General features: G+C 39.1%; 1 protein-coding gene across 3 annotated transcripts in view; it reads left to right on the top strand.

Annotated features, from left to right (window-relative positions):
• Positions 1-27,896, top strand: part of ADD3 (adducin 3) — a 99,985-nt gene that overhangs the window by 10,640 nt on the left and 61,449 nt on the right. For 2 of the 3 annotated variants that reach the window (XM_065638904.1, XM_065638901.1), the window contains exon 2: positions 23,434-23,480. The gene's annotated coding sequence lies outside the window, so the exon portion shown is untranslated. Of the gene's footprint in view, positions 1-10,263; positions 10,310-23,433; positions 23,481-27,896 lie in introns of those variants that run through there. The other variant, XM_065638902.1, reaches the window with a different exon arrangement.

Here is a 27,896-nt window from a genome sequence, read left to right as displayed (position 1 = left end):
TAAATGATATGTAAGAAAACCTGGTGTTGCTACCAACAAATTTGGCAGAAGGATTGTTTTAGAAGTGTAATGCTGAATTTCCAACAGCAGAAAGCTGTTTGCTGTTTAAGTTGACTGAAATTGTTCCAGTTAGTCTCTGTGCAGGTGGTGAATGATACATATTCATGGTGTGAAGAGCTGTCCTGCAGGTAGTACTTCAGGGTCTTCAGTGCTCACTCCTCCGAGCTTTTTCTTGGACCTCTCAGTTTTCCCTTTTTTCTCTTTTCTTAGCTGCAATGAAGCATCATCTTCAAAAGTTTGTGTTTTCTTTGTTTGATGTGATGTGCAGGCTTCAGTGTAGATACTTAAGCAGTCTTATCAAAGTAATACTGGCTCAGTCAGAGTAAAGATGCTTTAGTTAAATAGACTATGGCTGTGTTTAAAAATAACAGCTCTGGCTGTGTCAGCGCGTTGGACGACCTGATACTGAGCTTCTGAAAATTACTTTGCCTGTCACACTTATTGCCCCCAATGTGAACTTGGTTTCTGTCGGTAGCATTTTGGTGTTAGATGAACCACAACAGAGCCCATTAATTTTAAATGTTTTTAGCCAAATGGCTTCAGAGAGAGCTAGTTGTATTGGGCACCATTTAAAAGCACAAACAGGAGTAGCAGCACTTTGCTCTTGTTCAGATCATCAGAACAGAGGCGTCTGGGGTTGGGTGCAAACACCGTCCTCATCTAAGCTCAGTAGTTTTGGGTTCTCTGCCATTTGATATCTGTAGGAAAAAGCTGGTGTGTGTGCTCTGTCAGCCCGAGGTCTGCCTGTGTGACTCTGTTGGCTTTCTGAAAACACATTTCAAGCGTTGGTGTTCTTAAGAAGTCTTGGTTAACGAGACATAGGCCATGTGCCAAAAAAAAAGGTAAAACATTTTGAAAATACTATGCGTATCTGATATTTATTCCATTTCTTATGGTTCTTGTTCTGTGTGGGTTTTCTGTCCTCCTTTGTTTCTTGGCAAGGAAGATAGTATTACATTCTTGTACCAAGAGGAAGGGTATTAAGGTTACTCATAAAAAGATGATTTATTATCAAATGTAGTTTTTTATTTTGTCCATTGGATTTTAGGGGTTTTTTTTTAAACTCTAACCATACCCAGATTACTGGCTTCATTCATACAGTTGTTGTATCAAGTTTGGATGCTGCCTTTGTTAAATTATGGCTCCTGAGGGTTTTGTGTTACAGAGATTTCTTCAGTCAGGGGAAATGAGGGTATAATAAAGAGGATCTAAAGACCGGACATAATGATTCTATATAATAGAAACAAACAATGCCAGATTTGGCTGATGTTAGATTTTCCATCAACTTTTTTTATTGGCATTTGTTCATTTTGCTTTAAGCAGTGTTTAAAGTTGAGGCAGCCTGAGTGCCTGAAGTAATTGAAAGACCAATAGCAGACAATTTGGGCAATACTTCTAATCACTGTGTTGTATCTTCATGAGTTTATCCTGAATTCTGGCTTACTCAGGAAGTCTCCTTGATTCAAATACCATTAGAGCAGTAAATTCAACAGGAGACATTCAGATTCACTGAAAGGACTATAACTGAATCTGGTATAATAGACCTGGCTGTGCCTGAGGTTCCTGGAACCCTGTTCCAAGTGTTCAGCTCGTGCTCAGTGAGAAGCAGCACTGCTTTCTGGCACGGTGAGTACCCGACCTTCCTCGCTGCTGCCTCTGACTTGCTGGAACCGTCTGCCAGCTGTTAAGGGTATCTTTTGCCTTCTACTACAGCTATAAAATATTATTAATTGTTATGTGCTAAAATGGGGATAGAATCATCAAAACATATTTCAGGCTGCAAGCGAATTTGCTGAGAGATTCTATAAATAAATGACTGTGCCTCTCAGCCAGACATTCAGTGTGAAGCAAGAAGGCAGAGTGTGCTGGTGGTTTTCTCTTCTTCTGATGTTGGGCTTTGCCAGAAGAGGAATGATGCTGAATCCATTTCTCACTGCCTCTGCTATACCATAACACTGATATTTCAGGGTAGAGAGTGTGCAGTACCGCAGTTTTCTGTAGATACCTCTCAAGGAGAAGGGAGGAGGAAAAAAATGTAGTATTAGCTTTGACATTTACAAACTAATAGATATGACAGTAAAGCTGCCGAAGTCAAAACTGCAGCCATTGTTTCATTGTCCTTTTAATTATATTAGAATGTTTCGTGGGTATTTTTTCCCACTTATTATTCTCAGTAATTGTTGTGTCTTTGTGCATTGGTAAAATTGGGTGCAACAGTCGAATCATACCTAATACACAAAACCATTTCCTTTCCCCATCTGTTTGTGCACACACTCTTCACTGTACCTTATCCACTTCTTTATTCATACAAATCTAGGAGGGACTTTCTTAATGCTCTTTCTCTTATTCAGGCTCAACTGCATAACTTTAACACCTTTTCTGTTGTTATTTACTACACATGTTAGCCACTCTGGTAAAAATGAAAGCCTTTTACAGTGGCTAATCGTGTAGCACTTTGAAAGCTGAAAACTGGATTCCTCATGGAGCAAAAACCGGTATGTGATTTGAGATTAGCACTTGTAGTGCATTAGCACAGTGCATTATGGTCAAATTTAATGAACATAGCATTTTATTTTATTTTTTTTATACCATAATATGCACATGGTACAGTAGGATTCTGCTTGATGAAAAAAGGAAAGCTGACAGAAGGGGTAAAACTATATATTTCCCCAAGGATAAACTGTTAGAAATATTTCAGTGGATTACAGCAATGGGTGTTACGTAAGAAAGAGAAAAGTTTGCCCTGAAGTACTGAAATTATTAAAGTAAAAGTAGGATTTGTCTGTCTAGAAATTTCTGACCAGAGGCGAGATGAGTGCGGATGCATTGTAAAATCATAGTTATCTACAGGAGCCTGTGGATTTTGAGGGTTGCAAGGTTGTGTAACTTGGTGTGAAAATCATAAAAGGTTACAGCTGACGTCTTCGAATTATTTATATATCTCGAAGTTGTGTGAAATTAGGTTTCCTGAGAGGTCTGAGTGACAGTATTCAGTGTATGAGGACCTGATCTTCTAGTTCTTTGTTCTTTGAGGTAAACTGAACTAGCACAGACTTGTGCAATTGTGCAGCTTCTAATTAATTAGAGTGCTCTCTTTGGTGTATTTGATAAATCGGGGGGGTTATAAAGGTAGAACTGTCTGGGTTGTGAGGTGGAGTGATTTCATGGGGAAGGAAGTTTGCACTGGACTCAAATCCAGAGCTACTGAGGCTTTCTCTTGAGCCACAACACCTTTCTTTGGCTCGGTCCGTAAGGGAGAGGACAGGCAGGAGGTATTCACACCGCTCAGCTCGGCCAGCTGAGGCTTTCCCCTTGATCACAGTCCTGCTTTGAATTGCTTTTTGGAGAACTCTCTGTGGATGCCGGAAGCCTTAAAACAAGGGAAGCCCAGCTCAGGCTTGGCTGGCTAATTAAGCTGCCCCGGTACAGTAGTGTCATTAGCACACTTAGGTTGTTAGGCCCGCATACAAATTCTTTGTACAGCGGGGCCTGGATCCAGGGGTCCTCTTGGCTCCATGCAGATATCACACAAATAACAATTCTCTGAGTTCTCAGCTCATTATTCAGATTGCTGTCATATTTAAATATCCTGTCTGCATATTGGCTTAATGTCTGGAAAGACTTGGGCTGTGAGAATTTTTTTTTTTTTTAAACTTTTAAATACAAGCTGTGTAAATGCTGCCATATGTTATCTATCTTCTTTTAAGATACTTTATCCCATACTGATGTGACAGCCACTGGTGTTCACCCTTCTTGGGCACATTGAAACCCTTCATGTGAAATAGTTGGCACCTGGTAAATGAATGAAGATTTTGCCATTGGTTTATTAACGTGTCCAGAAACCACTTATGTGGTTTTGATTCTCAAGCAGTTTGTTTGTCTTCCTTAAGAAAATAAACAAATGCACACACATCCTCGCTTGTTTCTCCTACATCCCCATTCATAGGCAGGATTCAGAATCAGTCAAATCAAAATATTCTCAAATTGGGGTTTCCTTTACATTTGAAGAAAAGGCTTTGCTAGCAAGGCTTCTGTTATAAGTAGCAGGTAAGTGCACCTACCCAGCAGGGCTGCTGCTTTTAAGGCAGGCTGTAGCAGTTGAAGTTTGGAAGTAATTTTTAGGCACCGTGTAGACAGACTGCATGTGGGCAGAGCTGCTCACCTGCATCACCCACCCTAACCCAAGTAGCTGGAAACGCTTGGGTGAGAGCGTAGCTGAGCCTCAGCTCTCGGGTGCTCCGTTGGCTTCTCTTGCCGAAATAAACCTTTCTTCGTGGAGCAGAAACAAGTGCTTAGCGCACCTCTGGGCTCAGATTGCCTTGTTTATCCATCCTTGCCAAAGTTTCCTCTCTGAACAACCTATCAGGTCTAACTACACTTTAAATAAATCTGATTCCACCACTGAAGTGAGTGTTTATACGACTATATATACATTTTTAAATCCTGTTGAAAATTGTGCTCAATTCAGATGTAATGCATGTTTGAAGTTCTTGTTAAAGGTTGCTTGGGACATTTTAAATACTTGTGAAAGAATCCAGTCATCTGGTCCTCCTGTCTCCAGAAGCAAATACAGTTACATACCTGTTAAGTAGAAATTAGCTGGTCGTTAGAGGATTTTAAAATTGAAGCTTCATTCACATCATCCAACACTATTTCTTAGGTAAAAATAGGACTTTTCCCTGCTTTGATTTTATTCTTCAGCTTTTTCATAATTTCATATGACATTTTTAATACCTTGCTTGGAAAAGATAATCTAGCTTAACCAAATATCTGAGCTTTACAAATAAATGTAGGTGCTCGAAAGTGGCAATGTTCTCTGAAAGAGTTATTTAGGTGTTTGGTTGTTCGTGGTGTGTGTTTTGTTTGTGTGGGTTTTTTTGTTGTGTGTGGTTTTTTGTTTTATTTTTTTTTTTTTTCTCAGAGGTCCAACTAAAAGGCAATTTGGGGAAGGGGGCTGTTTTCAACTGTTGATTTCTAAATGATATCACTGGTAGTTAACTAACCTGGGTTCAAGTGTTAATACTTTAATTCCTTTGATAAATACATTGTCAAGGCAATAACCTCAGTAACTGTGAACCATTTGGGATTTTTACTAGTTTAGTTTTATACGAACATGAATGTAGAGTGAGAGTAAAATGATTATATATGTATACATTTTCTTAAACATTGTATTCTCTATTAATATGAATATGAACTTGTCTGATCTAGTTCCGGAGTGCGCTTGTGAAGGACTGTTCTTAAATACTGCAATACCTGATATCAAATATGGTGAAAATCTTCTGGTTGTAGATATGGAATGATGCAGTTCATCTTTCTGTGCTGTTTCTATCCTGTTTTGAAAAGAGTTTGTTTTATTCAAACTTTCTTGAGGTAAGTTGATAGGATTTTATAAATCAGCAAACATGAAAAAAATGAGCTCTTATTTAGACTTTACTAATTTTGAATTTATTTTTTTCTTCAACTCAAAACACTAAAATAATTGATTCAAGTGTCTTAAATTTCTCCACTCCTGTGAGCAGAGTTGTAGTAGCAACTTTTTACTTTGAAAATTAAATTACAATTTAGGCGCAGTCCCAGGTAAGCATTCTTTTTAGTAAAGAAGCTCAGTCTAGACTTAGTTCTAACCTACATTGGGTTCAAGATGTAGGCCACATCTGTAATCATGTTTTTAGAAATCAGTCTGTATTGAATAGATTCTCTGCCAACAGCATCTGGTTGCACTTTATGTACGTGTTTTCCTTCATAAAGAAAGCAAATCGTATGACATGACCCCAGTTGAATAAAAATGATTGTTTATAATATTTTGCTTATTTATATAGCACCACAAGATTAAATACATCTCCATCTGAAAAACCTTACAGCAGATTACAAAGGTGAGCAGATGACATCTGCATTTCCAGATGGCCGGTCTGGGGTACTGTGTAGTGTGGTTAATAAGCCCTGATTAAAAGGATATAAAATTAGTAGCTGAATTGCTAATAAAATGGGGACTAATAATTCCAGATGCCTTCACGAGTAGTGTCCTGCATCCTGTGGTGGTCCCACGATGCTGGTACCCGTGATGCTGGTACCGCTTCTGGAGCTTCTCTGGGGTCAGAAAGATCAATGCTGTGCAGGGACAAACCTCAACAGATGTGGTGCCTTTTAGGACTAGTAGCAAACCCCTGGTCCTGCTCCCTGCCATGAGTAAAATTTGCGAGCAATTATTTGCTTTTAGTGGAATAGACTGCACAGTGCTTGTTTGCATGAATTGTTCGGACTAATTGTAGGAGCTTGATCTTAATTACACTCTTAAAAGTGGCTTCACTTACAAAATGAGCATTCTCTGTGGGGCTTTTGAAGAGGTCCAGCCTGGATTCGCCCTTCGGGTTCAACTTGGGAAACGTCCGAAAGATAAGAACTGGAAATATTAATACCTTGTGAACATCAGAGGCATGATTTCGTGTGATTAAAGAGTATTGGGCTGTGATGTCCTTAGAGCAGGGGGAGCTACACAGGGGCTGTTATAATCCCAAACATCAAATCTCTTCAGCACGTGCCCACCAAGGTATTTAAAGGTGTCAGTTGTCTTTTCCTCAAGAAAGCTGAGCCACCTGCAGCTGTGGAAAAAGCTGTGGATAAAGCAGTATTTAACCAAGCATGTACAGTCCTGTACTTCTGATTTTGAGATATTTGGAAGGAGCGATTTCTATATAGGCCACCAGACAGTTATTTCAGAAGTAGCTTTTTGTGTCAAAAATTTGATGGGAGCTTTTATGCCCTGCAAGACTCGTGTGTCAGTGAGGGACATACTGGGGGAGAGGCACATGTCATATAGTGTAGGGCTTATTTCTTCCTCTAACAGGCTCTGATCAAATGTGCACAAGGAAAGGATGTTTTGACAATTTGTACCCAGATAAAATATCCTTGTGTGGTTAATGATGTCTTTCGTTTTGGATTTCTTAATTGGTCATCCATACATTAAAGTTGCTTACAATATGTAGTATTTAACAAGTAATACTTTCTTGGACTCTTTCCATTTCAACTGATTAGCTTATCTGTTAACAGCATAACTTTTTTTGACTCATCATGAGAATGGCAGTGGTCTAGAATAGATTTTTGTTGCCATACCAGAACAAACCAGGAATTTCAATACTGTGGCTATTAGACCTTTTAAAATTAGGCATCCTAATTAAGAGAGCTAAACATCTTAATTACTTAATGTAATTAACAGAATACCTATTACCTTTTTAGTTACTAGGCTAAAAGCTTTTTAGCCGAGTACAAGCTTTTGCTGTGCATGATGACCCTTTAAAGGCTTTTGGGCCTCTCTCCAGCTGGCAGCTTGGCATTGCTGAACAGATGTGGCTGGTCTCTGGAGAGCTGAGCTGTACTGCTAGCTTTATTAATTCCTGACACTCCTATTGATCTGTGGGTCCAAACAAAAGTAAAGAGTCTCATGTGGAAGTGGCATAACGTGGCTCCTGTTGGTCTCCTCCTCATATGTTCAGGATGGATTTTGGTAGGTCTGATATTAGTCCTAGCAGCTCCTATTTGTTGTTTGTACATGTGTGTGTTTTACTGTTTCTTGGCTTCATGTTCTGTTCTTGGTGATTCATAGAGCATCAAAATGCACAGAAATTATGTTCTCAGCACTTTGGAAGACCTCTCCAGATAATTCTGCAAACACTGCTTGTTCACGGGAAGCAAGTGGGCGTGCTGGAGAAGCATTCAAGTTTCCTGAAAGTGCTCATGATTACTGAGGAACTGCTTTGCAGCTCTCTTCTGAGAAGAGGATTCTTCACTTCTTCCAAATATTATTTAATAATTAAAATCTTGAGGTTGGGAGGAAGTATATTTTACTGTAATAAGGACAGCTGGTGTCAAAAAAGCAATTGAAAACTTCTACTGATGGACCGGAGTTCGATTTTTTTTTTTTTTTTTCTTTTTTTTTCTCCTGGAATCTAATTTATATCTGCAAAAGGCGAGCTGTGGTAAATTGGGATTAGTATGACAGTAAACTCGAACCATGCGTGACAGGTTCTTTCTCTTAGTCTGGGAGGAGTTATAGTCAGATGATCTGCATATGCAAAATATTTCTGGATAATAATGTATTATTATCAAAGTACTAAATTGAAGATATTTTTTAATATACTTATCAAATTTAGGAGGAAACTTGAAATAGTTTAGGAGTTTGTGAACAAGAACAGTATGAGCAGAAGTTGGCATGTTGGAGATGCTGATCACGAGCAGTTGCATATGATGTTCTGAAGGTTGTCAGGGGGAGGATGCCAGTGGATTATGAATTTCCCTCTTCAGCCGTGCTCTGGCACAAATAAACATGCCAATTACTGCAACAAAGGTGCTGCATTAGTGCACTTTACTGACCTCATCCCAAGAAACGTACAGCACTAGCCAATTTCTGAAATAATTTGGGAAAATATTTATTTAAATACTTACTGAAAACAGATGTTTGGGAGGTTTTTGTGGGTATGTTAAAGTCTTAAGAAAAAAATCCTGAAATGTAGTTGTAATAGCTGATGTTTATACCTTTCCAATTCTTGGTCTCTGAGACTGTGCTTTGATAATTTCTCCAAGGGAAGCACTTGCTGCTCAGAAAGTGGATTCAGATTGGGACCACCCAACAGTCACTGAATAGCAGTCATGGCAATATGTATGTTTTCATTTAGTATAAACATTTTGAACTTAACGACTTCCTGTTTCTAAGGATGAGAATAATCTTACTTAAAAAAAGGAGGAGGGAGAGTGTTAAACCAGGAAATGTGGGTCCATGACTGCACTTAGCTGGTAAGCCTATAGGTTGGTGCAAACTCAGGAGAAAGTTCATGAGATGTTATGATATTACGACTTGCAATTCCTAAGGTGCTTGTTGGATTGTTAGGATTGTTTTCATATAGAGACCCAAACTTGTGCGTTTTACCGAACAGAAATGGAACAAGCAACGAGAGCTTGTTGAACAGAACAGCAAATGAAGAAGGAGAGGGTGGCCGGGGAGACAGTGAGGGGAGAATAAGGATGGTGTGTTAAGTAGCATCTTGACTTGATAAAATGTTGCGCTGGGTAGGATTTCTGTTTAACTAGGTAACAAGCTTCTGTTTACATTTCCAAACCCAGTCTGAATAGGCAAATATTATTATAGAAGAGTAAAAAGAAAAGCTTAGATAAAACCTCAAGATTAGACTTGAGTCATTGAAACATTCAACACTTGGATGCAAGCTGAAGAAGTCAATTAATTCTAAGCCAGTTTAGCTTTCTTACTGAATTTGATGGACAATATCTCAGCATGGCAGTGTTTTAGAAACAGCATATAAAAGTGGCTATTTATTTTGTTTCTTGAGCAGTTTCAGCAGTGGAAGCAAGTAAGTTGCAAAGATCAGTAAGGACTTATGTAAACTGACTGAGGTGCATATACTGGAGAAATCTTACACTTCTGTAGTACTGTTTTATTTTAGATCTGGGCTTAGATTAGTTCTGCTCATATTCAACAGATATCTTGTGCGGTCTTGCATTGACATTTCGTGTAGTGCTCTGTTTGATCAGTGCATGTTTTCTTCCCTTTTTAGAGTATTTTTTTCTGACGGGATCAAGCTGTGTACAATAAATGCCCTTAGGCAAAGTTGAGGATCTTGTTCGAAAAGTCAGCTACTAAGAGGTGAGGAGAGGGAAAAGCGCAGTTTGACTTCACTTTGCAAGAGCTGGGAAGGAGGAATTGAAGCCAAATGAGATCTCATCTTTTTTCATAGCAATAATTTACATTTTTACTGTTCTAACTGTACACTTGAGTATCATTGCGTCTTATGGTTTTGAAGGAGGAAAAACAATCCCCTCCCAAAAGGGCTTTCCTAGAAGTGTGCTGGAGGAGCCTGTGGAAGTGAGTCAGTTTGACTAAGTTGCAAGTAATGTTCTGTCTCAGCTGGAGAGGAGAGAGAAGGGGAAAAAAAAAAAAAGACACCCCCCCCCCCGCCCCGCCTTGATTTCTGAGGGGGGAAAGTAAGGTTTACTGGTCACGTTCTTATGCTCTGATAGCTTCTATTTTCAAGAATGCTTGACCTGTGTTAAATTGCAGTGTTCATACTGATTTGGAGTTGGGATTTTGGGACTTGGACAATTACATGTGTATTGTGAAATGAAGTCTCCTCCCAAGTTGAAACGTAAGAATTTCCTTTTGCTTTTGATGGCAGAATAAGCTAAACTAATTGAGCAATCTTCTAAAGCTTTGCATGGACCAGTAGGGATTTGTCTTCTGAATGTAAGTACATTTGGGTATTTTTCTTGTTTACATCTTCTGTAAACTGACTGTAACACTTATATATAGTTTTAATGGTCCTGTTTGTTTGTTTCTTTTCCCCTTTGGAAAACTGGGATCCCTATGGTGAATGACAAACAAGGATTGCATCAGTAAACTTTGCTGTAGTAGCTGTTGCTAAAATATCTGACAGAATCTGTCTTTTGTCACAACGCGGCGATCCAACCAGGCAAAACTGTACAGCAGCAATATTTTCATTGGAAAATATTAAACCTCTTCCAGTTATCATCATTTATGAAGTCTTGCATTTGTTTTCCTATATTGATATTTTAATAGAATTTCTTCATACCTTAAAACTAGTCTAATCTCAACATGAAATCTAGTATCTTGTGTTTTACCTGTAAGTAGCAAAAGCTCTTAGAAAGCAAAGCTGGGGGCTGGGGGAGAAGTGAAGACTGCTGTGCCCTACAACAGTTGGACATTCTTATTGCATTTATACCTGAAATAGCTACTGTCATCATGTAGCCACTGAAATTCTTTATCTGTTCTTTTCCAACTGATAGCCTAAATTACGTGAGTTATGGAACAGTCTCATTAAAAGCCTAGTTTCCCCTTAGGAGCATTGTCTTGAAATGCTGAAATTTGGCTTTATAGCATGGGCAGTGGCATAAGGAGCTTCTCTAGTACCAGGCACAAAGAAAGCAGCCGTGGATCCTAGTGCCTCCCTGGCATTTCTGACTTGGGCATTCTCATCTACTTCTGCCTGTTTGGTTTTAGCCCTTCCTTTCATATGTCTCTCGATTTCTGTTTGTTTGCTCTGTAAGAAAGACATAGTCTGAAATGAAGGAAATCCTATCTGCTAAACATGCCTGGAGTGCACGTGAGGGACTCGTTTCCACAGCAGGCATTAGGAGGTTAGTGACTTGCTGTGGCTTTACCTATCTTCCTCTCTCTGAAGCAGTAAGTGCCCCTCATCACAGGATTTTTTTTGAGTACAGCCTACCTTTATGGACGTTTTGAATACAAAACCAATCATGCTCTGCTTGAATGACAATAATGCGGTAAACAGAGTATTGTTGCTTCTGGTGTTTTTAGCAAGGCAATAAGCGGCAGCATTCTTCTGTTTGTGGAAATATGATTATTCATCTCTATTGGAATATCTTGTAGGGTAAGCTTTGTAAGGAAAAGCTTTGAAACTCAAAAGGAAAAAAAATGCTAAGTATATATATCCCATTGAATACAGAATGGTATCTTAAAGAAGCGTGTTCTTGCCAAAGATGAGATCAAAGTTATTTGACATTTCCACATTGTGTTTACAGCTAAAACTATCATTCTGATTTGCATTCTGATGCATATGACGAGCCATTATCTGGATTATTCAGGGTGTATGATTAGGCATTTAATTTCATTCCCTTTCAGAGTACCTGTGCAGGGGGTTAAAAATTTGTACTTGTAATGATCTGCGCACTTTCATACAGCATTTGCATAATTAATTTGGGAGGTGGGTCTTAAGGATTTATTTTGAAGCTTTTGTGCCTGGAATAGGTTCCATTGATGTATAGATAGAGATGGCTATTGAACATGCAGCCTGCAGTGGGACAGCACAGTGAAATAATATCATGGCCAGTATTTGGGATTTCAGGCCTGGCTGTTATCTCTGGGCTGCTGGCCTTCAGGCAAACACTTTTGGAAGCAGGTTCTTAACGCTGATGTTTTGAGGTGCATTGGTGTTTTTCTTTTAAAAAATAGAGAGTTGTGTGAAGGGGAAAAAAACCTGACCCTGCCTAAACCAGCGTAGCACACATGTAAACTGAGGAGTATTGTCTCTGGAGTTGAAATTAGCGTCATTCGAACACCTATATTGAAACTGCTTTAGAAAGGGCCCAGTTTTTATTGAATGCAAAAGAGATCTGGATTTATTTCAAAAAGTGAATTTAAGTTAACTTTTTTGTCTTTAAAACCCTCTGTGTACCCAGAGAGAAACTCTTTCTGTGTTGTGAGAATGATGAATAACAAGACTTGTTTTGCCTCTTGCAGATACGTACACGCGTGCGACCTTCATTGCTAAGCAGTGGGTTATGTGCCCGGTTGATAGAAGGAATGTTTCATTTCCAAGTTTCGGAAGTGCACCACGTACTTCTGAAGTTTTAAATTCTCCAAAGAATTCTTATAATTTTGTCCTGGGGGAACCAATCTTGCAGAGCTCCCTGGCGTAGCAGCCCTGGGGGTCTGTCTGTGTCCCCAGCGTGGTCCTTGCACACAGGGCCCTGCATGGGCTGGGGGCGCATCCAAAACGGCCCCGTGCCAGCAGCTCTGGCGGGGAGGCTGAGGGGGTACTCTCTCCAAAGTCCAGTACTCATCACAGCAGGAAAACCTGCTTGGGGTTCATGGTGTGCAAAATCCTGGAAATCAGCACCTTTTACCTGGCCCCCTTTGAGTTCTTGGGGAAAAACATATCGAATGTTTGATGCCTCGCTGGTTAAGCATTTGTTTTCCCCCTGAAAGAGGAACCGTGAGATGTGGGCAGTCGGATTTTTAAGAAGTCATAGGGGAACTGTGACATGCGTGAACGAGCAGGCTGTATTAAGTGCCAGCTATATTATTGGTTGTTTTTAGCGGTTGTTGGGAGGAGGAGGAGGAGGCTGGTGCTGGTGGTAAGCTGGTACTGATGGTGAGCGGCTGTGCATCCTGCTCACACCTCTGTGCTCTCCCTCCTCAAACACATAGGTATGCCTCACCGGTGGGTTAAATTGCTAGTTCAGGATGCTCAAGATTCAATTCCTTAATTGGTTTGGAGGGATTTTGCTTCGTGCATCTTCTGCAGCTGATGTCATTTGTTACAGAAGCAGCACAAACCCAGAAATTTTCTTCCTTCAGATTCTGCCCTGTTTCCTTAGAAACTGATTTCATACCATAATTGTGTGCTGAGAATCAAGTCACTTCACATTCTCTCTGTTAGAAACACATAAAATCAAATTGATGCACACTAAGTGCAAATATATTGGTCCGTCCTTTGCAGATTCTTCTCCGCAGTGAATCTTCTCTTGCTGATCATTTTCCAGCTCTGATGCTCTGGAGAACAGAGCCCATTAGGCTGTGATTGCTGTTCCTTTGATTAAGCTGCAAGGAGTTGTCATTGCTGGAAGTAAAACTTATTTTTAGTAGCTCGCATTAAACGTTCAGCTTGTGTCTCAAGCAAAGGAAGTTCAGTTGCCTGATTGATTGTTGTCCATGTCTTCACTTCCAAAACAAAAAATACTAAAAATTCTGGGGAAAACTTGAACAGCTTGAAATCGCATGAAGGGAGGGAAAAAAGTCCTTGTTAGTGGAGGTATTGCTCAACTGGTAACTGATCTCCTGGGGTTTTGTTTCTGATAAACAATTTGGCAATGCTTCCCCAAAGCAGAGATGTGTCGCATCTTCACTATGTTTCAGCTAATTTTAATGACAAAACGTGTTTATTCATACTGATGGTCCTTTGTGGGTTTTGGAAATGAGGAGGCAAAAACTGGGAAGAGATAATGTTGACTCAGCCTAGAAACGGGCAACTACAAATGCAAGGAAACAAAGTTTGGTTTTGTTAAAGTTGCGTTAAGTCCTCATTTCATAGAAGATGGCAAGGGAAGTGTTTCTGTCCTGGCTTGGTCTCCTTAATTATTCTAGTCCAAGCATTTGTGTGGCCACAGAGCTTTATGCAAAATCTATTTTGCAATTTTTTTTTGTGGTGGCATTTGGGCGAGTTATTTCAATAGTGTGTTGTGTTGTTTTGTTTGGGTTTTTTGTGTTTTGTTGTGGTTTTTTTTGTTTTTTGTTTTTTTTTCACATAGACACGTTCAATTACATTTTTAATTTGTTGTCATCTCTATACGGTGTTTTTTCTACTCTAATGAGTTTACTTGATATTCCAGAAGGGCTGTTGAAGAAACATGGTACTTGACATGATCATTAAAAATTGTTATGCCTCTGAAGGGTCACTTCTTTGAATTAAATTCAGAGGTGCAAACTGAAAATAAACAAGTAGTTCTCTTTAAGCAATCATCTCTCTAGAAAGGTATTTTTCTTCTAGTACCTGTTTTCTAATTCGTGTTACAGTATAGTTCTACATTGGCGTTTTTCCCCTATCACAGGTGTTAAATGAGGTCATTAAACTGAATTAAATTTTGAAATTAATCAGATGTTTGGGTCAAGCATCACAAAGCATTGGGAACCTTCAATTCCTAATGAAAAAGTTAGCTGCATGTCATGCATTGTGCTCATTGTTTTCATTAATTTTCTCTGTAACAAAGGGGCCAATCTGGCTTTCATTGAAACTTGATGCAGGTTTCTGGTGCATGTCAAGTGGAGCAGAATAAAGCTGCAAAATGGCTTTTAATGATAAGCTGTAGTTGACTACCTTTGATCGAAAGAGAGAGCGTGCCTTCAAAAACAGAGTTATAAAATGCACTAAAAGGGAAGCATTATACAGCAGCTCAGATAAAACCAGGTAAAAGTAGGTGGGTTTTAAGAACATGTGGTTGAAAGTAAAAACCAGTTTGAGGTAACTGCTTGTCTTCTGCAGTTTGCACTTTTTTTGCAAGTCTTCCTTGATATGTTTGTATTCACAGTGTTGGGAGAAGCGTCGCAGCACAGATATGTTGCAGAAAGGTGGAGGAGCAGAGATGAGGAGTCCTGTGGTAGCAGTGAGATGCTGGGGCTGGGAGAGAGGGACATGGTTTGTGTATGTTCCTTCTAAAGTTTGTCTCTGCACTTAGTTTGGCAATAGTTCAGTTTATTTGCAAAACTGTCACTTTCACTGTCTAAACAATGACTTTGGTACAATCGCTACTGTCCTAGTCCAGCATATGTGAACGTTCGTGCTGTTTGTAAGGGCTTTTGTGAAAAGAAGGTGAAAATCGAGGGGGGAAATAGTAATTTCACTCTTTTGAAAAAAGAAAAGAAGGCAGTACTATAAAATGGTAAATGAAGAAGTTGTATGGCCTCAGTAGACGTCAAAAGGAAGATTATGTGAGCTCCCCAGAGGGCACAATAATTTTTTTTTTTTGAGAAAATAAGACCTTAGAAAACAACTGTACAGTCGAAACGGGAAGAGAGTAAGGGGATTTTCTTTGTTCATGAACAAATTTAACTTTCTTCTCAGTAAAGTAAATACAGTCCAGATGGCTGGAAAGTACAAGATGCTCCCAGGGGTGAGGGTGGAGGTTGGATGAATTAAGCTTTGTAAAAGTCAAAAGAGAACAAGTGAGATAGAGAGTTTAAAAAAAGAAAAGAAAAAAAAAAGTAGTCGGTTTCTATTCTTTCTCAGGTTTAGGGGCTGGATTGAGCCTTTCATGATAGTGATTAAATTAAAGAATATGAAGAGGCACATTTTCTGTTTAGAATATCAGAATAAAGTAGGAAGAATACCGATAAAAATCTGATTTTTCTTTCACCAGTGGAGTTTGTCAGTTTGTAAACAAATCATAATCTTAACTTCCAAATACAGCTTGTTTCAATAAATAAGGGGTTTGTTACTTTGTAGCTGAGGAATAAATATTTAAAGATCTCTAAGTCCACTGAACATTATTAGTTTTGCAGCAATAGTGGTGTCATGAATCGAGCTATGGCTTTATCCATAAATTATACTGGAAGAAAATAGTACTATACGTTTGAAGTTTATGTTGTGAAATGTGTTCAGATCATCTGTTGTCAGGCACAGAGATTCCTCATGGGAGGATGTGAGTGGGGCGATTGCTTCAGTTGCTACCAGGAGTGTGGGGAAAGTCCTCTTGAGCCCTTCAAAACTTCAGCTGCTGCGCTTCCTTTTTATTTCCATTCTTCTCATCTCATTTTTTTGGGCACAGACAAGTTTGGACAGTCACAGAAAGGGATGCAGAATGCTGGTAACATTGCTGGAAATGCTCAGAATTAATGTTGCTGCAGTAGAACGGGAGTAACACTTCAGTTTCATAGTGGAAAGAGAGCTGTGTGCTAGTGCAGGTGTATGGGTGCTGTAGATTTCGTGTCTTATAAATAGAAACAACGTAGTATTAAAGGAAAATATGAGATTAGAAAAGAATCAATGGCTGCTTAGGTGGTGAAAGTGTCAAGTTAGCAAGCAGCACTTCTTGGTAAAAATTGCCTGAATGAACGTTTTTTTAGGAGTGAAGTGATGAAGACAGTTTGTGAAAACCATGCTCTGAAATGAAATGTGGTATGAGAATGTTCTAGATCTTATTGTCACTTTATATGAAAAAATATGACAAGATTCCCTGTGAAACTTGCTTTGCTTTTTATCCGTAGGCAGACCACTATTGCTACACCAGTATTATAACTGCAAATGTTTAAGTATATTTTTTATATGCAGGTCTACTGAGAATGGTGTATCAAATGCACATATCTGAGTGAGTTGGGATGTTGATCTTGTCTCCTTGTGTGAGAGATGGAGCCCAAGGGAGCAGAACTCTTGCTCCCTGAAGTGCCCATTCCATTCTTAAAGCTTCGATGCTGTAGTGGATGTCTTGGGCAGAGCAGGAGATAAGTGGGCTGCATACAGCGCCAAGAAGTTGCTTCTGATTGCAAATTTGAGGTGATTAAAAATGTCAAAATATTCTCTTGTGGATGTCAGATCAAGAGTAAAAAGGGCTAAATAGGTGTGGGGCTGTTTCCTAGTGGTAAACTAGTATATTTATGATTTATAGGAGGTTAGCCAAAGCAACGTTTAGGGGCAGTTCTCATACCAAGAGCACACCTGGCCATGGAAGAGGAGAAGCGGGCCAAAGATGAAGCAATATAAGTGCAGGGGATGGTGCTGAAAACCGAATGCAGAAGTAGGAGCAAAGCACAGAAGGAGTGAGTTGCACTGCGTGGAGGATGGGATTTCTTGCAGCCATCAGCAGTCTTGGCATTTTGGAACGAGTGTGTATTGCTGGGGGTGGGATCCTGCAAACTGCTCGGTAGGAGCGGTTGGAGTGGTTGGTTTCTGGTGAAAAGGTGGGAGCAACTTTTAAAATGTGAAGTGAATACGACGTATTAGTCACTGAAATCTGATGGTAGTAATAGGATCGTAGCAAAAGCTTATGAGTTGGAGTTGACACTGAGAGACTGGTAGAAAATAAGAAAGATTTCATCTCAGGGACAAGAAGAAAGAATGAAATCTGTGCTAACAAAGGGTGAGAAGGGAATCATGCTGGGCTTTCACATTTCACTTCCTTTTAAAAATATTTTTCTTCCAGCAGAGATTTAAAAATCTGAAGAGTCTGAATACCAGAATATATGTGGACGGAGGCAAAAAATGTAGAGGGGGGAAAAAAAGATTAGAGTTTAAGTTCAGAGGCATTAAATAGCAACAGGAAAATGCTAGGTATATTTTTGTTCACAATTACCCAAACCTTGGACGTAGCTTGAAAATTATTTTGTTTAAATGTATTGTGTGTAGCTTTAACATAAGCTTTTTCATTTTTTATAATGAAGGCTAAAGGAGCACTGTCCATTCACCTTGACAAGCTTTTTGAAGCCACAGTTAGCTCTTGTATTTTGTCTGGCTTGAAGTACCTGCCACTGAAAGGGATGCAATATGTTGACGAATATGAATAAACACAGCTTGACTAATGCTGGACTCAGTGGGGACTTCACCTCATTTTAAGGGGACAAGGGGAACAGAGGTTTGCAATGCTCCAATTATTTTCCTGAGACCAGTTATGATGCCTGTTGCAGAACTGTACCCAGCTACTGGATCCTTAAGGCCATTCAGATGATTTCTTAAACTGTCATTTACCACTGTTTGGACTGTATTTATGTGGAAAATTATTAATGTGGTACTTAAAATACCCTACCTGAAACTATTTTTACTGTTGAGAAACAGCAGATACCAGACAGCAGCTCTATTCTTTACAACACTGAATTGTTGAGCACTGAGGCTTTAGTAGTGGGATTCGTCAAATGACAAAGATAAAATGGAATATTTGACTTGTAACATTTTTCTAAGATCTATCTCTGCTTCCTTATTGACACCAAAGATTCCGCTGATTGTAGCACCAGTCCAACCTGAGTATGAATGTTGCATGGACTTTGCCCAGTAGTTTCCTGAACATGCATGTTGATGCAGCAACTGTAGGAAAAAATAAAAATGAACTGTGCATTTTAATGAAAACCAGTAAATAACTTCTTGAGTATCTTGATGTTATTATGCTCTAATTGTGGAAATATGTGGTGTGTTCTAACTACTGCCTTGCATTACAGTCTGCAGAGTTTGAGGTGTTCTCTGTAGCATCACCAGTAAGATTAAATTGAAAACCTTTTAGTGCATGTCTTTATCTAGGACACTGACAGTAATACAAACAAAAAATAGTTTTTGAGTAGTCTTCTAAATCTCAGCACAGACTTTGGCAAATCAGCTGATGTGACGTTTTGTTTCTTTTTTTGTTATCTAGTTAAAATAATTGGAAAAATAATTTCTGCAGTACTATTTGTGATTAAACCAAGCTGCTATTTTGTATAATTTATGTTTAGATCTTCAGCATCATCTAAAAAGGAGGCAAAGATTCATGTTTGTAACTTCAGAAAAGGCAAATTCTTTAAGACCAAGAACAAAAGCTCAGCACTTTGAGAGTTCAGTGTGCATCTCTTTGAAAGAAAAGGTCAAGAAATGCAATAGTTCAAATAAAGCCTTGCTTGAAATTTTTAGCTTCTTGTTCAGTAAGTCCTGGTAAATGGTTTTGTATGTGGAAAATATTATGGGAGAATTGCAATGGCTATTTTATCATTTATCATCTTGGAAGACTAAAGTACAGTATAGACACATTTTATTTACGATGGTGACCTCTTAATCCATGGTGCCATTGGGACAAACTTGTCAAAGTTTTTGGCCCTGTTTGTCTGCATGTGGGACACAAGAGCCATATGCCATTCTCCTTTTTGAATAGCATGGAGGATTTTTGCATGTTCTCTCCTAAAAGGGGAATTCCAAAATTTGAAATGTTGTAATTGTAAGAGTGGTTTCCTTGACTACCAGGGTAATAATCCCTCTGCCATAGATTGTAAACACCCTCCCACACGAGCAAAGTCTTTTAACATCTCTATCTGAAGTTAAGACATTTGTCTGTCTTTTCCACCATCCAAAATTCTTGACTTGTTTGGCACGCTAACTCCATAATGCTTTTTCTTTAATGGGTTTTGTTTGGTTTGGTTTTTCCTTCTGAAAACAATTTGGTCTCTGTAGCACATTTCAGTTTTGTTTTGTTTTTATGACTTGTTCCCCTTGCTTTCCTTCAGCTGCAACAGAGAGGATTAAGTACAGTTGTAGCCCTGATTAAAATCTTGGCTTAACTGAGTTGCAAATTTGCAATGACAGATATTTGTCAGAGTGCGGATGGTTGGTACCTTTTAGGATTCCTGGTGCCTTCCTGAATTCTGACAATACTCTCCGTTTTTACCGTTGCTTATGTTCTCTTTTTCTCTCTTTGCAGCATGCAGCTCGGCACAGGGTGTGAATTGCTTTCTCCATGATAGTGACTTGTTAATTAGCTGTTAAGAAAATTAAATCCCTCTGTAAGGGCTGTCTTGCCTTTCTCTTGGGATATCTCTCATACTTGGTCTCCTCATGCAGCGTTTAAGGCTGGTCGACAGTGAGTACTGAGGGTGCCATTGCCCAGACAGTTCCACCAACGTTTCCAGGTTCCTTTAGGGGGATTCATAGTGTCAGCTGGCATTGCTCAAATAATCCCAAACAGAGAAGTTAGTCTAATGAAAAAGATTTCCTCCCCAACTTGGCAGACATTGTATAAGGCACAAGGGGTATACTACCAGTAGTACTGTTTCTTCCTCCACCTGGCAAGTTGAGTAACAACCCATCTTTTCATACCAGTGCTCCTCGTTAGCATCACCTGTTTTACTGTCAGGGAATGCTGCAGGATTGAGTCTTGTTACTGATAAACTACTAAGTTATGGTTGGGGATAGGAGTCTGTTCCTGGTTGATAGGGATGCTAACAGTGTTTTGGGAAAATCCAACAAATCAGTAGAAATTGCAGTAGAAAAATTTTCATTAGACAAAAGTGCTTGATAATTAAGCACAAGTTCTCTTTAACCCTTAGGAAATACATTTTTGTAAAGCCTCTCAGGTGCTGTGTTTTAGTAAATGTATCTTGTGGCCCTGGTACGATGCTTCTGTATCCTATTATATCATCTATTTTGTATGCTGAGCGCTGAGAGTGGAAAAGATGGAAACATGGTTAGATTGTCAGTTGTTTCCAATGAAGAAATCTCTGTTTGGTGGAACTGTTTGCATTCCTGTGGTCAGTGGTATAAGGAAATACCATGTTATGAAAAATTCCCAATTGTTTCCTTAAGGGCTCTTAGAGTTGCACAATATTTTGATGGTTTTGTTTGTTAAAAAAAAAAAAAGAAATTAGTTGCCAGCTCTTTAGTTGGGAATTCAAAATTCTCTTAAATATTTACTAGGACTTTGCTTTTCATACTCAAGGTTTGGATTCAAACCAGAAGTGTATTTTCCTAATGCATACTGATCAGCCGTTATGAGTAGTTGAAGAAGATTATATTTTCATTCCAGCGGGTGTTTCTTTAGGATATCCCATCAGTTCCTTGACTGTCATTGTGATTACTCATAGTTTCTGGATGCAGCTCTAAAATGTTGCTTCTCTGAGCAGAGGAGAACATAGCTCTGTAATTCTCAAGAAGAGAGATGGTATCTCTGACACACAAATCCTTTTGTCCTACAGGCTGAAGCCCTCATTTAACATTTAATTTGTACTTGCATTTTAAATATCCTATTAGGATTTGTGTAATATGTCTGATTTCTGACATATGCATTAATTCAGAGTATTCCAAATTTTTTTGAAGCTGCTTATGTTCAATATTTATCTTACTGCTGTCATATCTGTGTTCCTCAAAGAATGTATTTCAGTTATTATTTTCCCTGATCTGAGAGCTGCCTTTGAGTTGGTTCCTTACTGTGTGACTGTTATTCCTTTTCAGATTTTCTTTTCCCATTCTTGATATGATCTGCATCCTTTGTTACTGGATGTATAATATTACTTTGGCCATAGAGGCATTTAGTGAATTAATAGGAGCTGAGGACATGTCCTAAACAGTGCTAATTGCAGTGAAGACAACGTCTGACCAGTGTCTACATCAAAGAGTTTCTGGCCCTTACTCAAGGAGTGGGTAGAGTGGGATGAAAAGACCCCAATGGATTAAGAAGAATGAATTAGGTCATGGCACCAAATGTTGTAGCAATGTCACAATTGCCAAGGGGTTTTTGTTTTGTTTTTTAATAATGAGAGCTTTTTGAAATTGGGAAGAAGAATAAATTTTCCTGTCTGGGAGTGTTCTGCCAGTGCCCTCTAGAAACAGGAGCTGATAGCCTGCAAGATGGGATCTCTCCGTGTGAGTGATGGCTGTGCTTAAAATAACGTATTGGAAACTTGCATAGAAATAGCATTCCCTTATCTCTAGCAGTGTAAAGTAGATGAAAAATAAACTGTACTCATGCCAAGAATAAACAGTCACATTTAAGTGTTTAAATTCCCGACGCTGTGGAGGGTTCCTGCTCTGACATGACATTTTGATGCCAACACACTTCCCTGGTCACTGCCATGGCTTCGTGTGCTGCTCCAGGGAGTAGTTGGCAGGACAGCAAAATAAGCAAATATGCCCAAACCCCGCGCAGAGCACCTGGCTAGAGCTGATTCCGTCCCCTAAATCTGTATTCTAGTCAAGTCTACATGTAGATGAAATAGTTTTGTGGCTGTTTAGCTCTGTTAATACTGAGTGAAAGTATGTTGTTCATCCCTAAATACAAACTTGCTGAAAACAATGCCATATTTATGGCAACTTTTTTTCTCAAGTGAGCGAGAACTGACATTCTGTAAAAAAAGTAATTCAGGGAAAACAGACTATTTCAGCACACATAAAATAACGTTATTTTAACCATGATTCTTTTGGAAGTTTTGGGATTTTTTGCTTCAGAGTATCTTGTGACAATAATGTCGTGCATTAATTTTGCATAGTTCTACTTGCCTTTTTGTGCATGTTGTTGTTTTGGAAGTCAATTCCTTACAGCTGAAATTCACTGAGAATACTGAATAATCCAGCCTTTAGTAATGATGGGGAGGGGGATAGCCAGCCTGCTGAAACATGTAAATTGTGAAGTATTGGTAGTGCAATATACTGACAAGACCTGAGCAGTATTGACTGAGGGTACTATGCTAAAGTCATGAAAGAGTAACAAGGAAAAGCCGGTGATGATTGAAAGAGGCTGCTGCAACCTGATGAATAAAAAGGGATTAACAGGTGGGTGAGAAGTGCTGCCTGTGCCTGATGGTGGGCTGAGCTCAGTGTTTTCATAATGCATAAAATGTCTAATTTGCAATGTATGGATCTTAAAAAGGAAAATGTAGCATATGTTTTGTACGCATGTATGAAATCAAGGGGTCTGGCCATCATCCCCCAGGAAATAACTGCTTTTCCTTGGAGGAGCAGCTGAGGGAAAAGGAAGGATGATGGAAATAGATTTGTCAGGCTTGACTCTGGAAAACTTGTGCTCAAAGACAGAGAAGACGAAAGATAATGGAAGCAAACAATTGCTATTTTATTTATTCATTTTACTTTCATGTTAGAAGCTGGAGGCAAAAGGAGAAGCCGTAGCTGCTCAGTGGTGGGAAGGGGTCAGAGCAAGGCGGTTATTTCCTGATGAACTTTGCCCACCACCAGTTGTCAACCTTCAAAGAGCCGGATTGTGTTCCCTTCCCCGGCTCCCCACCCATTCGGCAGCACGGCGGCTGCTCCCGACTTCAGCTTCTCCTGGTTTCGCAGAAGAATCGTGCACAGTGGCTGCTATGCTTTATTTAAAAAATGCAGCAGGTAGGCTGGATTTTACTTTCTGGTTTGTAATCCAGCATGCATGAGGCAAAATGGTGAGATTCCCAACTAGATGCTCTCATGTAAGACTTTTCTTAGATATTTTTTTAATATGAAAAATGCGTTGTATGATAACAAAATGCAATTCAATAAAGCATTCTGAAAGAGTTCAAGAAACTAAATGTTGTGTAACTCCTTTCTTAAGTTTCAAGTGTATTCCAGTAATATTGAAAAGCCTACCAGGAGTCAGTAATCTCTTTCTTCTGTTTTACAGGTCCACGACATTACTAAAGCAAGGAGAGCTGTGGAAAAAAAATCAAGGTACTCAAAGCATTTTACTGTCTGAATTCTTGGCTGTATTCTTGCTCATCATTTAGTGTAATGGTTTTAAGAGGGAGGAGGGGAACTGAATCAGCAAACTGCCACTTTAAAGTGGTTTTATTAAAAAGCACAGACAAAAACAAACAAACACCCACGCAACTTTAATCTCATTAATGTTGTGCAAAATACTTTTGTGGCTGAAAGTGTACCTTGGCTTTGGGGTATGTGCAAGAGTCTGAACAATACTGCATAATATTTACTTTATGTAATGGAACTTCTTATGTGTAAGGATATCGAGGTTTCCTGCAAGTTCCAGCCACAGTGAGGTGCTTATTACCTATTTGTACAAGGGGGTACAGGGACCAGCTGATGAGAAATATCATCAAAGATGAGTGAATGTGTTGCTTGCAGCTTTGACATTCATCACAGTAATTACTAGACTTCAGTACATTATTTAACCCTTATGTGTACAGTTCCTAAAGATGCAAAAGGAGGAGTATGAAGACAGCAGAACCTGAGCGGTAGCCTTTGTTTTACAAGTGAGGAACTGTTATTTATTTATTTTTTTTCCATACCTTTTACAGAAACTTCTGACTATTATGTCTTGCCAGTGTTACTGTGGTATAGCTAGCATATATTATGTTATGGTTTTCATTTTTATGCTAATAAGCAGCAAACATTCTTGTAGTGCAGTCTTCTGGGGATTTGAATGCCTAATCTCTTATCTGAAGGTGGTTTTTTTTTTTTCTACCAGTGTTTTCCACAGCTCCCCAGTCCTTGATTAAGACAGTGTGTTACGACTTGTGTTTTCATGCCTGTTACATAACTAAAAGGACTATATTAAAATAATCCTGTTGCTAACACCTGGATAGGATTCTTTGTGGGGGTTTTTTTTCAGCTGGAGAAAGTTTTTTGGGTTTTTTTTGTTTGGTTGTTTTTTTGTGGTTTTTTTTCTCCTTTATTTGCTGTGAAATATTACCCGTGAAATGCCACACATACCTTGCAAATGCAACGCCATGAGGCAGAAGCAAGGAAGGAGTCAAAATGCTTTATCAAAGTGTAAAGACAGTGGTTTTTATTAATAAAAGCTTACTGCACACTTCTGTCTACTTCAAATTGAACAGTGATGAGCTGCCTTCTTCCAGTGAAAGAACATGAAATTGTTACTTGTGAGTGATGTAGTGAACTCTAGAGCTTTCTGCTCTGTTGAATTAATGCTAAGTTTGCATATTTTTAGCTGTTTTTAACATGCAAAAGCAGTTTGGTACAGATAAAAGTATAGTTTATGTAGCATTAATCTCTCAAATTTCTACTTTTAATAAAGATTTTAGAGATTGGTAATATCAAGAATTTATCTTTGTGACTGAGGAGAAAAATAACGTGTGTTTTCTTTTTGATCGGTGTCTTCAAGATCATGGGAATTTAAAAGAAAGGGCAGAGCAACTTACAGTGCTGGGAAAAATGAAACGTGTCTAGTTCTTGACCTGCTGGTGGGTATTTACGCTTACACTGCAGGCAATGTAGAACTTCTCAGGTTATTTATTTTCATGGAATTGAAAATAGAGAAGAGAAATCCTGTCCCAGAGCAAAACAGCGATATTGGCAGTGTCATGTTAATCTATAATGCCTTTCATGTAAAGAAACAGTAATTTCTTGATCCTTTGACTTTTGCTTTAAGTTCATTCAGGTGATCACTTCCACCTTTTAAATTGAAGTCTTCTGTGGTGCTTGGGGTGTTTAAAATACAAGTTGTTTTCCTGGGAGCTTGGGAGGCTGCTGTACATGGAGCCTCAGCGTGGCCGCGTTCCCTTCGGTGCTGGACTGGCCTCTCCCGCAGGCTCCTGGTAACATGAGAACCTGGCAAAAAGCATAAAAAGGGATTAATGTGTGGCTGGAAAAAAGATACAAGGGAGCCTCAGACTTTTTATCTGGCGTCTCCAGTGCTGAAGGAGAGGTTTCTATCTCTTTGCTCAATTTAGACAAAAGATTTTACTCCAGACGGTTTTTTGCCCCTCACTGTGCAAAACCTGTCAGATCCTTTTCCTGACACTTTCTCCCCCATCAGTCCCTCAGAAAGACTTCAAAAGAGATTTTTTTTTCCCCACTGCAAAAGGAACCAGACATGGTCTTTCTTACTCACCCTGCATTTGAAGCATTGATAAGTAACATGTGGCTGACTCCAAACTGCAGACTTTCCCAGCCATTTAAGAAAACACTGCTAATCATTAGGTTTTAAAAGAAACTATAGGATTGTTCTTCCTTCTTTGCAATTGTTCTTTTCTGTAATATGTCCCAACAGTTTTGATTCTCTTCTATCTGAAGCAGTCAGAATTCACTACTGTCTGTCTGATTAATGCATACTGAAAAGCAATGTCAAATTTTAAAAACTTTTTCCATATGGAAAGAGATTCTTTATTCATAATCTCTGTCACGCTGTTTAAGCTGTAACTTTTTTCTTTAATGCCTTTGGATCATCACTCTTTGGAACATTTATTTCAGGAGTGCCTTAGCAGAAAGAAAAATATTATTTTAAAACTTGAGACTGAGTAAGAGGAGCCTGGAATCCAAATCCACTGTCTTGTGTAATTGTTTAAACCTGCTATGCAGTTTGGCAGAGGTATGAACTGAGAGGTCTTTTCCATAAAATGTAGCTGGGGCTTCGTCTTCAAAGACGGGGTATGCCCAGAAACAGCCTCTGGTCCTTTTAATAAGAGTAGAGCTGACTTGAAAGGCAAGACTGCAGATGAAGAAGAATGTAACCTGGGGGCTTATGAGCTTATTCAATAACTCCAATCTGGTGCATCACATTATAAGGACAGGAGAACACAGTAAAACAACTGCCTTCTTATTTCCTGCTCTGTCTGAGGAACAGGCTAAAAGCAAATGGGACAAAAATACAGTAAGATGGAAGATTAATCAAAATCTGTGTTCAAATTTATCACCTAGATTGATTTTTCTCAAGAAAAAAACCCCAACACTTCCCTGAAATACAGAGAGTATGGCAGCATTACCCAACCACTTAACCTGGCTAAATATAATTCAGTGTTGGCTCTCAGCTGGCAAACTGCGCTCCCTTCAGCTTCCGCTGTCCCACGTGGTTTGTATGAGGAGGGCTCAGACCTTGAATTGGTAAAATGTTCAAGGACCTGTTGGAGCCATTTTCTGAAATGATCTCAAAAAATTATAGTTTCAGGTTCAGTGAGTTTATAAAGTTGATTTTTTTAAAAATGTTTTTTGAGAGCAGTGGGTAACACTTTTCTATGATATGAAGCGCTTTTCTATGTCCTGGTTAGCATTACTCAATTTGTTGTAAAAATTAGACTTGTAAAATCCCCTTACACATAGTATTGGGGAAGATGTCAAGGTAGGGCAGAGCAGGACAGTTACCAAAGTATTGTTGCATATTACCAATGTAGAGTTGGCCAAAATTTTTGTCTCTACCCTAATTAAAGCATCAGACCCTAGTATCTTGTTCTTTTGGGTGCACAAACAGGGTGTGGGGCCGTATCTGTTTTGCAGGATGACTGCAGCAGCCCTGCTGAAGGTCACGTTTCTAACCAGGCTGGTTTCAGTGCTTTTGAGCCCCTGGATTTTCTAAGCCTGGAGAGAGGCTGGATGTTTTCTGGGGGACTATTTTAAGCATGTACTTGAGTTCTGCCCCTTTTTTTTTTTTTTTTTTTTTCCCCCTCCAATGCTTCTTTCAACACATCTGTCCATTTTACCAACACCAAGTATAGGTGTCTCTTGTTCAACTGGCCCTCACCCTTCTAGTTCAGGAGGAACTGGGGTGAATGTTGGCTGGAGATCGGTTTAGGCACACCACTTCTCAGGCTTGAGCGACAAACTGTTTAAGTGTTTATTCCCAGATATATGGCATTTCATGCAAACATGGAAAGCTTGTATTCTCTGTCTTCCATCAATTACCAGCCTTGATTATACTTCAGGATCTTAGAGGCCTGGGATCCTCCTGTGGAACGTGACTTTATTGTCCTGAGCCCCATGGTCAGGGTCAACTTTTGGTCAGTTTTTTAACTGGAGACATTTAAGTCGTGCAAGTGGGGCTCTTCAAATGTCAGTGACTCTAGATAATCCTATCTTCATGAATGATGAAGCAGAATATGTGATATGAGTATATTTCTGCCTTAAATACCTGTTTCCAGTCAATAATGGTAAAAAAAAAAATAAAAAAAATTGGTCTTGCAGTCTGGTAACAAAAATAAAGTTAAACACACAGTTGGGCTCATGCACATTTCATAAAATCATGTAATCTGATACCTCATTCTCTACAGTGAATCAGTTTGAAGCTTTTTTTTTGTTCCTAGTGTAAGAAGTTTCAATGCAGAAAAATCTGAATCTTTGACTTCTCAATAAATATTTGTAGCTGCAGAGAGTAACGTTTGTTTATGCTGTATCTGC

The sequence above is a fragment of the Caloenas nicobarica genome, chromosome 7 (genome assembly GCF_036013445.1).
Source record: "Caloenas nicobarica isolate bCalNic1 chromosome 7, bCalNic1.hap1, whole genome shotgun sequence".
Taxonomy (NCBI): domain Eukaryota; kingdom Metazoa; phylum Chordata; class Aves; order Columbiformes; family Columbidae; genus Caloenas; species Caloenas nicobarica.
This window is presented reverse-complemented; position numbering and strand designations above follow the sequence as displayed.